Source organism: Wolffia australiana, chromosome 11, assembly GCF_029677425.1.
Source record: "Wolffia australiana isolate 7733 chromosome 11, ASM2967742v1".
Lineage (NCBI taxonomy): Eukaryota > Viridiplantae > Streptophyta > Magnoliopsida > Alismatales > Araceae > Wolffia > Wolffia australiana.
Window position 1 is genome coordinate 11,083,898 of NC_135845.1, and position 16,424 is coordinate 11,100,321.

The 16,424-nt window shown below is 38.9% G+C and overlaps 1 pseudogene across 1 annotated transcript; it reads right to left on the minus strand.

Annotated features, from left to right (window-relative positions):
* Positions 1–6,054: 6,054 nt before the first annotated feature.
* Positions 6,055–9,073, minus strand: LOC144709705 (uncharacterized; annotated as a pseudogene). Its single transcript, XR_013583094.1, has 2 exons — positions 8,925–9,073; positions 6,055–6,928 (listed from the first exon to the last, which is right to left on the minus strand). The product of XR_013583094.1 is annotated as an uncharacterized LOC144709705 (transcript).
* Between the last annotated feature and the right edge of the window lie 7,351 nt (positions 9,074–16,424).

Consider the following 16,424-nt stretch of genomic DNA (forward strand, 5'->3'; position numbering starts at 1 on the left):
AATTCTAGAAACTACCCTGAAGCTCTGGGCATTCTTTTGCTCTATGCGCATACTACATAATTGACATCAAGGTTGATATTTCTGATTCTTACTTCTTCCTTGGCCTCGGTTTTGAAAATTTCTCCAGTTTTAATGATATTCCTTCTTTTACCAAGAGTTCGATGCCAGCGTTCTCTGACCCTAAGCATTATTCGCTATTGAAGGAAATTTGCAGTTGTCGTCTTCTTGTGTAAACGCCATGTAAGCATCATGAGCCTTGAGGTTTTTTACGATCTCATCGAATTTTAGATGCCCCAAATTAGCATTGGTGCTTACCACAAAAGGCACATATGCTGCTCCTAATCCCCTTAGGAAGGTGCTGGCTATGGCAGAGGGGTATGGTGGTTGTCCAGCTGCTTCTAGACCTTCAACTACTTATCTGAAATATTTTATATATTCATCAATGCTCATTGTGCCTTTTTTCATGTTGTGAAATTGTCTTTGGAGCTCCATTATTCGAATTTGATCCCATCCTTCAAACACAGCTTTTAGCTTTTCCCAAGCTTCCCTTGTCAATCTAGCTTTGCTAATGTGGGGGGCAACGCTCTCGGAAATTGTTTGATGGAGGAATCCCAGGACTTGCTGATCGGTTCGCCACCACACCTTGAAATGTGGGTTTTCAGTGATGTTCCCATGATCATCTATAGTTGATGCAGGAGGAGGGAAATCTTCAATGAATCGAATTAGATCATACCCGTGAAGTCAAAGAAGCATTGCACTCTTCCAAATGCTGAAGTTGTTTTTGCTGAGCTTATTGAGCACCATTGCTCCGGTGGGAATGACACTTGGGACTTGTCCCATGCGTGCTGAGGAAGAGCTTATCTCCCTTGAGGAGGATGGGAACGCGATGGAAGAACGTTCTCCAATCGTATTGGTAATCGGCCGTGGCTCTGATACCAAGTGCGATCTTGAGATTTTGCGCAGAAGGAGGTAGGAGAAAAGGAGAGGGGAGAGGACACAGAGAAGAGGAACGGCCTAAGCCGGAGATCTTGATTTAATCTGCGAAGAGAACGTTAACAGTGTGTTTGTATTTCTAATAATAATAGTCGTTACATAGTTAATATGTTTTAATCATAGCCGTTATAACGATGTATAACGGTTATATTAAAACAAACCCTAACCATTGGATTTGTTGCCTATCTACGTTTGATCCAATTGCTATATTAAGTCCTATCTACATTAATCCTGACCATCTATGTTTAAACTTATATTTGATCCTAGCCGCTAAATTCCATAACAGATATAGGGGTACGTGGCTCTATTTTACTACTCTAATCTTTAAGTTAAATCCTATTGGTCCATACCTGTCGATCTGGCGCCACGTGGGCTGACGTGTTAGGAGTTCTTAACTCCCTTATCAAATTTCACTCCTTAAAACAAAAAACCCTGATTTGGAATAACCCATACATGAATTCTGGTAAGTTTATTTCATGCTCGCTAGCCATAGACGGGTGGCGAAGGCGCTATCGTTGGCGGGTGGCGAAGGCGCTATCGTTCCCTACTAATATCCTTATACTGTAAATTAAATAGGCCGTGTTTAACCGTGCGTTTACATTTTTATTCAGGACCCGCGGTAAATCCGGCTAAGCATGAGAAAAAACAAACTTTAAACCCACTGAAAGGTGACATTACAAGTTGTGAAAGAGAAAACATACGATAATTTCACTCCTTAAAACAACAAACCCTGATCTGGAATAACCCATACATGAATTCTGGTAAGTTTATTTCATGCTCGCCAGCCTTAGACGGATGGCAAAGGCGCTATCGCTGGCGGTGGCGAAGAAGGAAATCCATTTTCATCGGCTGGTGGTGGTGGTGGGGGGGGCGTTTCTGCACGGCGTTGAGGCGGATTTCTTCGAGGTGGCGCCGGCCCCGTGAGAGGTAGCCGTGAACTGACTGCACTTTCGCTACTTGGTTGCGACGGTGGCCGCCAATCTGCCCATTTTAACGTAGTTTTGCGCCCCACATGCAAGCTATCCGCGGCGTATGTATGAATATTATCGTAGAACGAGACGCCCCACGAAGGAAAAGATAATATAATACAGAGTAGGAAGGCGATACCAGCGTGATACTTCATCGTGAAGTTCAAGCGATTAAGTTTCTCGGTGGGGATGGTTGATGGGTTTAGGAGTATTTTATAGTTGGATTTAGTTTCCTTGGAGAACGCGTGACTGACCGAGAGGAAGAAAAATGTACGCGGGAATGTGAACGAAATTTGTAAGTTCAGCGTAATTTCTACGTCAAGTGAAGTCAAGTCGTGCTGGATAGTTAGCTGTGGGGCACACACGGAGACTCGGTAGACGAGTAGATGGATAGATCCTTCTTAATCAGAAAACATTGGTGCACAGATACAAATATTTGACCCATTATATTATCCGTGAGGGTTGGTTTAGCATAAACATTTTACCACTGATATTATAAATTTTATTTTCCATTGTATAAAAAGACAAAAACAAAATGTAGGGAGAATGTTCATATAGATAGCAATCTCATAAACGCGGGAATGCTTGTCACATCATTTGATTCTAGTTGTTGAGAACTGTATCAAAAATATTTTGGTCGTTGTTTTTTCAAAATGTTTGAAGCATTGCAATTTGATCAAAAAAATTGTAGACCTAAAGATCTACTTTAATTATCTGTCATATTTTCTAAAATGTAATTTTTACTGGCTCCTGCATGTTTAAAGTTAAACATAAAAGCAATCTAAAATTCATTGTGTCCTTTTGAGTTGCTAAACTTCATATGCAAATATTTCACAAAAAAAGAATTACACCTCTTACTTTACCCCAAAATAATAGAAAAAAAGCAAGTTTGTATAGTTATTCCTATCTCTTTGCATCACCCAATCAGACGATTCAAAGAAGATTTCATATTACTCTTTATATAAACTTTAAAATATAAAATACCACTAATGCGGTTGTAGTGCTTTTAAAAGTCACAGTTGCTGGTAAAATATCTGTAATCATGCAATGATAACTGATAGCAAAAAAGTAGTGATATCCAATATCATTCCCGTTATCTGTGAGCATTTTCAATTTATGTTGGTTTTTCATGTTTTGATATCTGATATCAGAAATTTTGATATCCAAATATTATTTCATAGATCAATATTTAAAATCATTTTACAATTTGCATTATTGAATAGATAGTGGACAAGTTGTGGTCCACTTGTTGAGTGCGGACCTACAGAGTGTGGACTGCAAACTTGTAGACTTACAGAATGAGGGAGAGTGCTGAACGCGGACCTTTGGAATAGTGTGGACCTGTTGAGAGTGGACTACAAATTATTTGAGTGTGAGCCATGAACAATGCCTGGGCATGAGAACCATGGTGTGTCGGAGATGATAAAAATGGCAGGGATCAAGCTTAAAATCATAACATATAATTTATAATGTAATTGCAATTTTTCTGAATTTAATGGTATTTTTAAGGGTTTTTCTAACCTCTTGTTCTTGAGGAAATTGGCTTTCTTTTTTGAAATATAATTTTATTATGAATTATTTTGACATTATATTCATGTAGATATCAATTTTCTACATTGGAATATAAATCTATTATATTTTTATAATGTAGGATTTACTTTAAAGGCATTGATTAATATATTTCCAGTCTTAAAGTTGTGCTCCCCCACACGTCGCCATTCTGTTAAATTAAATGGTGACCAGTCAGATTTTAGGAAATGATTAGCACATCTAATCATATCGATATAATGTCAATTTTTTATAGATATTCAAACATTAGTTAAACGCCCATTATTCAACATATGGTCCATTATTCATACAAATATTTTATTGATATCATTATCATTATCGGTATTGATGTAATTATGGTTAACAATATCAGTATCCATTTTTTGTTTTGGACTCGAACAACATATTGATACAATATCCAATATCAATACTAATATAGAAAGCACACCAAATATTTAGGATAACATATATCACATTATCTGGTAACAGATGTTGTTTATGATACTGTTAGCTGCACCCTAACTAATACCATTAAACTTCCAATTTAGTTTGAGAATGAGATTTTGATGAAGACTTTTGATGAAGAATGATTAACTCTAATACTTAGATAATAGCTGGGATAGTTTTTATGTGTGTTGAAAATTTTAGGCATTACAATCTTGTTTAAGTGCATAATTTGGGAATGGAAACATCCTTCTCACGTTGAAACCTTTTGCACGCACATAGTCTCCAAAATGCCTTTTAGCTGCCCCAGCTTTTGGTGTTACTTAGGTGATGAAGATGTGGTGGTGATTTTGTGTGGCTATAAATTTCAAGTAGATATTAAATCCCAATTTGTTTGTAAATTTAATTTACAAATATTTATCATACAATATTGTTTTAATTTTTATTGAAAAAGTAATTTAACTCAAATTTAATCTAGGTTAATATACCCCAGGACTAAAACTATTTTTTACTTGTATACATTGACCAGATTTTTTTTACGGATGAAAGTGTGAACTTTATATTTCATCTCAACTAGATGATTTCCATTGTTGGTAAAATGAGTTCATTTACAGTATGATGGTTTGTTTAGTTTCATCTCAGGATCTCAGTAGGGAGTTGCGTTTGATATCTTGAATTTGAATGTGTTTGGTGCAACTTTCAGATGCCTCTTTATAGAATGAATAACGTTAGGGACTCTCAAATAGATCATTTACTTATTGCATATTTTTTTGCAACAGAAGCTTAGGGTAGATTTCTCCAGAAAACGAGATTTAACAACAATATCAAGATTTCGCTTCTTCAAATTTTAAACGAGTTCACTCAGCCATATTTTTATGATGTAGAAAATTGATAAAAATAATGTTATGACTCACACAAATTGGGTCTCAGGAACCCGTTTAGACAGGGGTGAATTTTTATATTAGTTTGTTGCATATATAATGGGAGAATGCCATGGTCTTTAGATGGATAATAAGGGCATTACAAGTCCCAAAATGGCAACTAAATAAATGTGATTGGTAGAATCATAAAAAAATAGTTGAACTTCATCATCGTTGATTTAAATTAATGACATAATCACACCCCTGGCCTTCAATGAAACATATATAGTACCATGACATCAAGAAATTACCGTACAGAATAATGATCAAAATTAAATTATTTTGAAAATTCAAAAATTATCTGACATAACTTATATAAACATTTTCTAATGATGAAACAATTGTTACTCTCTTGTTTTTATGATGAGACCGTATGATTACAATAAATGTGTTCACCAAGTTAAATTGCATATTTTTACCCGAAGATCATAAATTGCAGACGAGAAAGTATGGTCATTAATACCTGGCCCAGGGCTATACCTTATCATCTTTTAGGTTAAAAAATCAGGAATTTGTGCATGGAACTTGCTTGTCATAGCAGCATTACAAGGGTAAGGGCTAAATACTTACCAAATACCATGCGTCATAAATTTTCTTATAGTAAACCATAGTATTCATCAACTCATTCTGTTACTGTCAAGTAATGTGGCTAAGTTGATCAACTTGTGTGGTAATATTCATCAATTTTTGTGAGATGGCTATTTGCCGAATGACCCGTCAGTCAATCATAAAATGATGTAAATTTAACCTAAACAATATTGCTAGCTTGACTCAACAAGAGATCCTCTAAAGCAATCTACAATCATCAATTATATCAATAACCATGGCTAAGCTAACATTGAAAACCTTGGCAAAGATAGAAATAAATAACTGAACTCAAATAAAGTGTCGATTTCACAAACCTTTTAATTTAACTACCACGAGATTTATCAATCTCACTTACCTCGGGGACCATCAATTAAAAATTCAATTTCCAATGCCCGGCTAACAATACAGTTCTCGCAATTTTCCCCAACAACATGATACGATCCTGGATCTAGGCTCGTATCGGAAGGGGGATAGAGGACGAGGCGAGGTAGAAATTCCCGGGGTAGAGAGGTGAAACAGGAAGGATCGGAGAGGAGGCCAAGCAGAGGACGAGCCACATGAAGATGCGGTGAGGTAGAGACCAAGAGGAGAGGGGAGACAAGAGTACTTCTTTCGTCTTCTTATTCTTGACTGTCCTCTTGAAGGGAGGGCATCCCTATTTAAATGAAATACATAATTGCCAAATGACTGAAATGCCCTTATGGGCTAACATGACGAAACAACCCCTAAATAGGTTGAGGATCCTATCAAGGATCCTATCACAACATCAGTGGAAAATATTAACAATTTCTACCAAAAAAACCCAGTAATTAAAAAGGAGAACACAATAAATCCCGCCCCTGAAAGCAGCAAAACTCATGGAGGGCAACTCAGATTTTCAATTCAGATCATGACAGCCACTCCTCCGGCAGCCTTAATCTTCTCAATTATGTCATTAGCCTCCTCTTTTGTCAAACCCTGTTTCAGCAAAACAGGAGTCTTCTCTACCAGCTCCTTGGCCTCCTTCAGCCCAAGGCTAGTAAATGCCCTCACCTCTTTTATCACCTTGATCTTGGCTGCAGCATCAAACTTCTCCAGCCTCACGTCAAACGCCGTCTTCTCCGCCTTCTCCTCGGCCTTTGGTGCTGCCGCCGCCCCAGTCAACCCTAAGTCAATGCCTTCGGTGTTGACCTGCTGCAATTTGGGGTGACTCAGCCGCTCTCCGAGCACGAGCCCAACTTGGGCAAGTTCTTTCTTGGAGAGAGAGGCCATGCGATCAGCCAGCGAGACAATTCTGTCTGATGGCGGCGGGCGTGGACCGTACGGGTCATAGACGTCCGGATATTTGTACTTCTTGGGCTTTGAATTTGGATCCCGGGGAACATAGTCCGGGTAAATGTGACGACGCTGGTGACCATTAATCAACGCTCTCTGTGGAGAGGCCAAAACCCCTGCTCGCCGCAGAATGGTGAAGAATCGCATGCTCCTCTAATAGAAAAAGGGATTTGAGGAAAACGGGTGGAAGATAAGGATAAGGCGTAATGAAAAAAAGGAAAGAAGTTCAGAAAAATCTTACAACGCTTTACGAGAAAAGGCAATCAAATCACATGAACAGCTTGACTCAATACTTGGGACAAAATACTAAAGAACAGGATTGATTGAGCCACATCTTTATGTATAATTTGACAAGATTTGAGCACAGATTTATTGTAGGGGTGCTTTCTTGCTTCAAACAGAAGTAACATTTCAAATGAAAATAGAAAAGAAATCAATTATTTTTTGATTAATCGTCAACAGGCATGGCCCTGTTAAGTTGTTGGCAGGTTGAGTGACTCAAATAAAAATAGAAAAAGAGGTAGTTTCTAGTTTGTACAGCCTAAGAGTAAAACTGGTGAGTCTGGATAATGCCCAAGACAGAGATCTGTGCAAGCTAATCTTCACCGGGTTTAATTAATACCCATTCAAAATTCTCGACTAGTACATTAACGTTTATAATTTGTTGAAACATATTAAGCCGATTAAGGGAAGGTGCCATGGTCTTGGAATATCAGTTTGACTGCAAAGGCCTTGGACATTTCTAAATACTTCGCCAAGAGGTAGCTAAAGGTATATGACAATTAATGACAGATAGGGTAAAGACCTGATTTACAGAGAGCGTGGGGAAGAGAAGATGATAATAAACAGGGCTCTCCTTCACGATCTTGAGAACATAATCCAGCTAGAGACTAAACTTCCTGTTTTACCAACGTTAGTCCAAACTATTGTTTTAGAGTCCTATCCAAAAGTAGCCGAAAAAACTCATCCATCTTGGGCTCTGTAACACATCATAAACTGCTCTGTAAATTAGTACCTATAAACTGCTCTGCAATTTCGTTCATCACCCAGGATTTGAAGCTAACGTATTCTAGAAAATGACCGAAACGCATGATTCACAACCACTACATTGTTCAAATAAAAAATGATTCACAACAATTTCTAAGGCCAAGATTATTGGGCAAATTTACAGTCCGTCATATGCAGTTATGGTAGATTTGCAATTTAATTTGTCATCAAACGAATTTAGTTCTTCAATCTTACTCTTGAAGCAGAAGAGGCCATATTTCAGAAAAAATAAGAAATTAAAAATCATTTTTTCTGAAATATAACAAGGGAGGAACACACGACGAAACGGTATTTTGAATCATAATAATAACAAAGAAGGCAACGTTTCCGCCATCTCTCAGGAACACGATCACACTACCTAACACCAAGATTCTTGAGTACATCCTGTACCTCGATCATCATCAAAAATTCCATGATTCACCAGCATTACTGTTGTCATCAATATTTTGAATCATTTACATCCCTTCACGAGCACTTTAAGTAATTTTATAATTGAACTTCTCATCACAGCAGTTTGAGTTAATCCTACTATCTCACATTTAAACCAGAACACCCGATGTTTCTGTCCTATCTCTCAGGGATATGACGACATTAAACAACAAGCAAAATGTTCCTAGGATCCTGTATCTTCGATCATCATAAAACAATATCAGCACCCAACTTATAATAAAGAATTCTTGAAAAAGTGCGCCAGGATGAATGGCGGCTTTGATATGATCCTACGAGAATCATTGCTCCAAAATTTCCGCTCCAAAATCACATAGATCCCAAACCCAACGTCTTCACAGCGGCATCAGCGAGACGATTTTGAACAATCATTTTAGGGTTCTCTCGATCCTGGGCAAATGATCAGCATTTTTCCAGGTTTCATGGAATTCTCTGCGGCACTAGTTCACGACACCGATCCGAAATAGGAGCCATTTCTCTCAGAAAAATTAAATAATGTGTTGCTATTCTTATGAAGGATGAGTCGACTAACTTTCAGAAGATTCATATCCGAGGTATCGTCCAGCGGTCAAATGAATTTTGCCAAATTTCGAGGAAACAATCATCGGATATAGAAAAATCCCAAGGATGTGAAGAAGAAAACGAAGATCACTACCTCCGTCGCCGTAACAGTAGCGATTTTTGACGAATTGAGGGGCACTCCCGCCAGCCGCCAGGAGAAAGACTGAGTTCGCCGGAGCGCGAAGGTAGTGTTTTTGTAGGGGGTCAAAACAAATCTAGTCTGTTTTATACTATACTTATAGTTCAAGGTTTTCGTCCCGTCCGACGTCGACGGTCCGGTCCAGTTAGGGTTTTTAGCAAAGACCTAAACCTTACCTAAACTTCGGTCTGGTTTCGATCCGTTCTTTTTCAGTCCTGTCGGGTCCAGACTAGACATGATTGTTCTGTTCTGCTCGTTTGAAACTAACAAAAAATTCGCACAAAAGAACCGCACAGGGCCTTGTTCTTTGTTCTGTTCTTTTTGTTTTTTAAAAACGAACAAAATTCACACATTCACACAAATCTGCACATTTGCACAAAACTAGAACAACATTTGCACAACGCGAACAAAAGAACTGCACACGGGTCTGTGCGATGTTCTATTCGAATTCGTTTTTGTTCTGTTCAGAAAACTGAACAAAACGAACAATTCGCACAAAAAGAATAGAAGTGCAACGTCTAGTCTGGATTGATCCTGGTCTGGTCAAGTTTACTAGTCAATGTCAAAGTCAAAGTAAAAAGTTTATGTTCATGGTAATGTTAAACATCCACTACATCAACTGTAGGTGCCCACAGATGGTCAAATATATGGCATCTACGCTGAGCTCAATAGAAACTTATCCGTCAAGTTGGATTTGATATTTTTAGACTTCTGTAAACAATATTAAATAAATATCAAATTAAATATTTCCGGTTCCGGTCCGGTTTGACCCTTGGACCTAAACTTGTTTGACAAACCGGTCCACCATCAAACGGAGGACCTACGGTCCCGGTTCTGTCCGGTCGAACAGGTATTCGAGGAGTCGTCCCATCCTGAAACCATCTAGGAACCATCCCATCCCAAAACTGTCCTGTCCTAGCCAGCACTGTCCTGTCACACTATAGGTCACCAGTTTTTATTCAGTCTCAGCTCTGGTTCTGAATCCTTCGGTCTCGCTCTTGTTTGGCTTTCGCTTCTCTCAGCCGTGGACCCCTCAGCTTTGATATGTTGGGAGGACTTCTCTTGGCTCTCATTCTTGGTATTACCAAGGAGTGAGTGGTTTCAAGTCCCCCTATCTTGGGTTTTGAGTGATTTTGTTGGTTGTAGCCTTAGATCATTCCAATGATTGTGTGCAAAGCTTGGGGAAAATATCAGAATCCAAACTTTTTACTAGTGATGATGTGTTTATTCATCGTGTATTCACTTTTTTCTGAAAAATATATGTAATTGAATTAGGTCCTCTAGTAGCTCTGGTAACTAATGGAAGGATGGGACTAAGTAGAATTTCTTTGAAATGGAAATTTATTTTATGCTATGACTACGAGATGTGGGATTATTTTATTCTGATTGAGAAGACAGTTCTTTCCATGTTGCATAGAACAAGGTTTGCTGAAAACACACATTCGCATTGAAAATACATAATCACAGAACACGTAATCACATTACATACAATTAAAGTTAACACGTAATCAAGTCTAGACCAAGCAAATAACACTTCTTCAATACTACTTACATTCCAACAATCTATACCTTCGCTTCACGGCAGCACTATGGAGCAAAGTAAGGAGTAATTTTTTAGATTTATCTATGATAATGATCTGCTCTAGAGACTCATCAATAAGTCCGTCCAAAGTTTGTGGTTCTACGAGAGGCAAGTGTTGGGCGGCATCCAGGACTGGGTAATGTGAAAGCAACAAGGAGAAGAATGTATTGAGAAGTGCATGGAAAGCTGGTGCTCATGTTTTCCAATGTTCACAGTGTCTCTCAGATTGCAGATGCTTGGACGTAATGTGACATTGCCTTATTAGGCGTCATGGTCCTTTGAGTTGATACTAGGTGGAAGTTATGTGAGCTATTACTTGGCCTCTAGAAAATCTAAGGATCACATTGTGGTGAAAACCTAGCGAGGATCATCGTGGAAGTCATTTATGAGTATGATACTGAGTTAAAAAATTGGACCATTACTATAGACAATGCATCTAACAACAGAACAATGTTAGCTACCATTGTGCATTCATCTTAGACCAACAATCTACATTTTGTTATGAAGACCACGAACATGACCATGAATAACTACATCCTCAATCTCTTTGTCTAGGCTGAACTAAAGATTATTTGAAATTCAAAGGCAGTTGGGAGAAGTGTCATATGAGCAGAAAGTATACACGCAATGGTAGACGATGGACAACCTTCTGAATCACCTATGGATGATAGTGCGGCATTCAAACTTGTGCCTTTCGGAGAGGTCGTCTCTCAGGTGAAAGCCATTGTTAATGCCATTTAGGGCTCCATGCAACCCATGGAGAAATATATTGATCTTTGGAAAAATTTTGATATGATGAATCCAAACAAAATATGGGTCAATCACTCTAGTGTGTTGGCATGTTGGAGGAGGCTCTTGCCAAGAGAGAAGTGCTTGATAATATTGCTCTACAGTTCATCTTAACATTAACAAAGAACTATGAAATTTTTAAGACTTACTATGGCATGATGAATATGTGGGTATCGTCTGTTAATTTTGCAACAGCTCATAATTTTTTTGCTCAACAAAGAAATTATCGATGACTCAGGTCACAATATTAGTCGCTGCTCTCACAATCCACCGTAACGCCAGAGTGACTTATTCAAGTGTGGTCCTCCTTCCTTGTAGTCTCAGGATTCAAATCCGTTTAAGTTGGGTTGGTGGAATCAACTCTAGGCTCACTTAGTTGGGAGGCTGGACTAAGTATTAGTGTATGACACAAGGCCGGGGTAGATCAGCCGGGTAGTTTGGTGGGGGTATACTCTAGGACTACACACAAATCTATTTGCCTCGAGTAATGAGGATATTGCTTGGACCAAACTCAGTAGTTGGTGGGGGTCCACTCCAGGCCGTCGGAGCATTGGGGACCTAATTACAATCTGATATTGTAATTGGTTGCAAGTCCCATGAGATGGGTGCTCAATGATATGTATTATGATTAGTGTTGGTACACCCCAGGTATGTATTTTGATATTCTGATCCCCACCAGGACAATGTTGGTTTCCCAGCTTCCGTAAAAGTGAGGGTTGTATGGATTGATAAATTTTATTGGGAGCCATTGTTGATGAATATAACATTTGCTAAAACTTTCTAGGTCTTTCATTCACCTGATCTCCTATAAGCACTCTTTGTCAAGTGGCCCATTATATTTCATGTTTGATGCATATCATTGACAAGTCGATAATTTATGATGTGCTCAAGAATTTTATGAAAGTCATCAAGTCTAGAAGGTTAGCTTATGTCCTTAAAAATGATGTCGATGTCGGTGATGGGACATAAGTAAAAGGTTGAAGTAAAGAGTTCAAAATTCAGACAAATTACTGCCATTGGAGTAGAGGGATGGATTGACAACATGCAGTGCAATGCATGCTAAGCTCATGCCCTATGTGATCTTGCTTTGGCTCTACCAATCCTTTGCTAATGTGGCGATATTGGATCCATTTGAAAAATAGACGTAGCGAACCCATCATTCACAAGAATGTGCTATCTTATCTTGACAGTCACTTGGAGTCTGTGTCAGCTTCATACACGGGTGATAATGATTCTAGGGCAGGGACGTGTTACAAGGCCTACAACCATTACATTATATCACTTCTATGAACCAATTTATGCAACCGCTCCATCGTTATTGACCACGCTCAGTGACCAGGCAGGAGTTGGAGAAGTCCCACAACATTGAGTGTAGTGAGGAGGAAGATGCTTCCTTGAGATGGTGGAAGGAGGTTGGCACACAATACTTTCCCAATTTGTTTAAAATTTCACTTGAGTGTCTTTAACTCATTCGACAGGTATATATACCCCTTTTCCCATTTATCAGACTTTATCTCTCACTCTATCTCTGTAACTCTCTGTATCTTTATTTAGCTTTCGCTCTCACTAACACATTCTCTCTTTCTCTCATTTTTTTTTCTGGGACTGTTTTCCTTTATGTCTCTGTTTCTTATACTTTATACGTTTAATTCTGTAATCTCAATTCTCTCATCTCTATTGAGCTTCCATGCCTTTCTTTATATCTCAGCCTTTAGATCTCATCTCAAAAAAATGGGGAGACCAATTTATCCCATATTTCTTTCCCCTCAGATTTGCAGAATATTTCTTTCTCATAATCTTTCATTCTATTCATCCCCATCTTTCTAGCTTTCTCGGTCTCTCTATTCATATCCTCTTTATAACTCTCTCTCTCACACACTCTCTATTCACCTCCTTTTCTCGCTTTCTCTTTCTATCCTGGGGCTGTTTTCCTTTATGTCTCTGTTTCTTATACTTTATATGTTTAACTCTCTATCAATCTCAATTCTCTCATCTCTATTGAGCTTCCATGCCTCTTCTTTATATCTCAGCCTTTAGATCTCATCTCAAAAAAATGGGGCACCAATTTATCCCATATTTATTTCCCCTCAGATTTGCAGAATATTTCTTTCTCAAACTCTTTCATTCTATTCATCTCCATCTCTCTAGCTCTCTTGCTCTTTCTCCCGCCCTCTTTTTATACTCTCTTCCACTCTCTATCCTCTCTCTCTCTCCCCCTCCCTCTCTATCTACCTTCTCCTACTCGCTAGCGTCTCTCTTTCTCTCTCTCTCTCTCCCTCCCTCTCTATAGACTCTCTCCCACTATCCATCCTCTCTCTTTCTCCCTCCCCCCCTCTCTCTCTATACTCTCTCCTAGGGTTTGACAGCCCTGGTCAGGTCCGGGTTTTTAGCAAAAACCTAGACATTACCTGAAGTTTATTCCGGTTCTGATCTTTTCTTGTTCAGTCATGGTACTGTCTGATCTGGTCCCAGTCCGATAAGTTGACTAATCAATGTCAAAGTCAAAGTTGAACATTTATGTTGAGGGTTATGTTGAATATCAACACAAAAATTTTTAGAATGCCTCTTTTCTTCCCTTCTTTTCTCCCTCCGTAGCTCTATTTCTTCAAGGATAACAATCAAGGTGAATAGAGAAGTAATAAAAGTTCAATTAAAGAAGAGGTTTTGATGGGTTCTTACAGGCTGATTTTGAAGAACTCTTCACTAAGTTGGTGGCCCTAGATGGTCAAATACACCACATTTATGCTGAGCTAATATACCTATAATTTACAAAAAACTATTAAATAAATATTTAATAATTTACCCCTGGTTCTGGTTTGGTTTGACCGTTAGACCTAAACCTGGCCAACCAACCGGTCCAACCTGAAATGGAGGACCTACCGTCCCCGTTTGGTCCAGTCTGACCAGTCTTCAGTCCTAAATGACCAGCCCTATTCTCTCCCAGTTGCTATCTCCTCTCTCTCTCGCCCTCCCTCCCTCTCTATGGACTCTCTCCCTCCCTCCCTCTATATGGGCTCTCTCCCACTCTCCACTCTCTCTCTCTCTCTCCCTTCCTCTCAAGCGACTCTCTCCCTCTCTCTGTCTCTCTCTCCCTCCCTCTCAATATACTATGTCCTACTCTCTATCCTCTCTCTCTCTCTGTATCCTCTCTCACACTGTTAATCCTCTCTCTCTCTCTCTATTCCTTTCTACCCTCTCGCTCTCTCCGTTGCAATCTATATCTTTTCTCTCTCTGTCTATCCTCTCTCTCACTCCCTCCCTCCATTCTCTCTATCTGTATTCTCTCTCTCCTCCCTCTGTCTATCCTCTCTCTCTCTCTTCATCTCTCCATCCTCCGTCTCACTCCATCCCTTCCTCTATCCTCTCTCCCTCTCTCCATTTTCTTTCTCTTGTGCTCTCTCTCTCTCTCTCTTTCTTTTTCATTGATATCTCTCTCTTTTTCATCCCTATCCTTATTTCTGGTTTTGTCTCACCCATCCTCTCTCTCTCTCTCTCTATTTATCGGTGTCATCACTATATCTATCTCTCTGTCTCATCCCTCTCTTTCTCTCTAACTTTGTCCCTCCCTCTTAGGCTCACTACAGTTATTATACAAATCTCTATATCTTTCTGTCTAAGACTTTGTTTCTCCCAACCCTCCCCCCCCCATCTCTCTCTCTCTCTCCCTCTCCCTCCAACATTGTCTCTTACCCTTAAACTCACCTCGCTGACTCTCCAAATATAGTCTATTTACCTTGGAAGCTTCGAATATCCCACCCGCTCTCCATCTGTCTGTCTGTCTTTCTCTCCAACTCCGTCTCTAACTCTAAAATTAACAGTTAGTTTTCCAAGGTTTGTCTCCCATTAAAATTCCCTCTTCCACACACACGCACACACACACACACACACTCTCTCTCTCTACAACATGGTCCCTATCTCCAAAACTCACACAGCTCAATCTCCAAATTGCAAGTCACACTAGTCAACTCCCATAAGTTGAGGTCCCTTATACTCTCATTTCTTCTCACTTATTGTCCAACTTCACTAATTTGAACCATACATTAGGGAGGTGTAAAAAATAGAATGAGGAAATTAAAAAAAAAACACATTCACCCCATTTTTCAACCATATAATGCTATAATTTTCCCCTAATCGACTGAAGTTTTGGTCATATCGATTTAAATTCATAACATAACCTGATGTAATACAGTTGCACCCAAAGGATTGACAGGGATATATTCACTTCCAAAACTGTCTGATGAGAGATAAATGGGAATGAGATGTAGGGATTGCCCATTCCAATAATACAATTACTGGTTTTAAGACAAAATATCAAGGTTTTTAAGGATATCTGATGCTGTCCAATATCATACATGGGTAAACACCTGATATCCACATACAATACCCAATATGGCCATCCAAATCTCGAGAGGCCGGTAAATACTGATATCGGGTATCAGTTGTTACAGTAGCAATGTACAGTATCTAACAACAATATCAGATATCGGTTGCTACTGAACCAATTTACAATATCGGGTATCAGTTGTTACAGTAGCAATGTACAGTATCTAACAACAATATCAGATATCGGTTGCTACTGAACCAATTTACAATATCTAACAACAATATCAGAAATCATTTAGACATATATTGTTTTTGTATCGGCCTAAATCAATATCAATATCTGACATTGGCATTGGTACTGGCAAACAATAGATACCAATTATGGTTTCAACACTATCCCTAACGAGAGGGGAACAAGGAGATCAGAGACATAGTATCTACTAACAATGATGTTCAATCAAGTTAATGGGGGATCATTTCATTGCCCATGGATTTCTAAGCAGAAATATGTCTAGATTTTATTTTCTGATAACAAAGAAAAAAAGACAATTCCAATTCATGATAACTGAAAAATAATAGAACAATATTGAAGTGACTTGAAATAGCTCTACTCTGAATTGTGGCTCATTTATTTCTAATAGCACAGCCTCCCCTGGCGCCAACCATTTTTTCCTTCTGTTAATGTTATGAAACCCATGTATCACTCAAAGATCGAAATATTTAAATCATGAAGGCAAGGAGATCAAGAGACACCTCAGAAA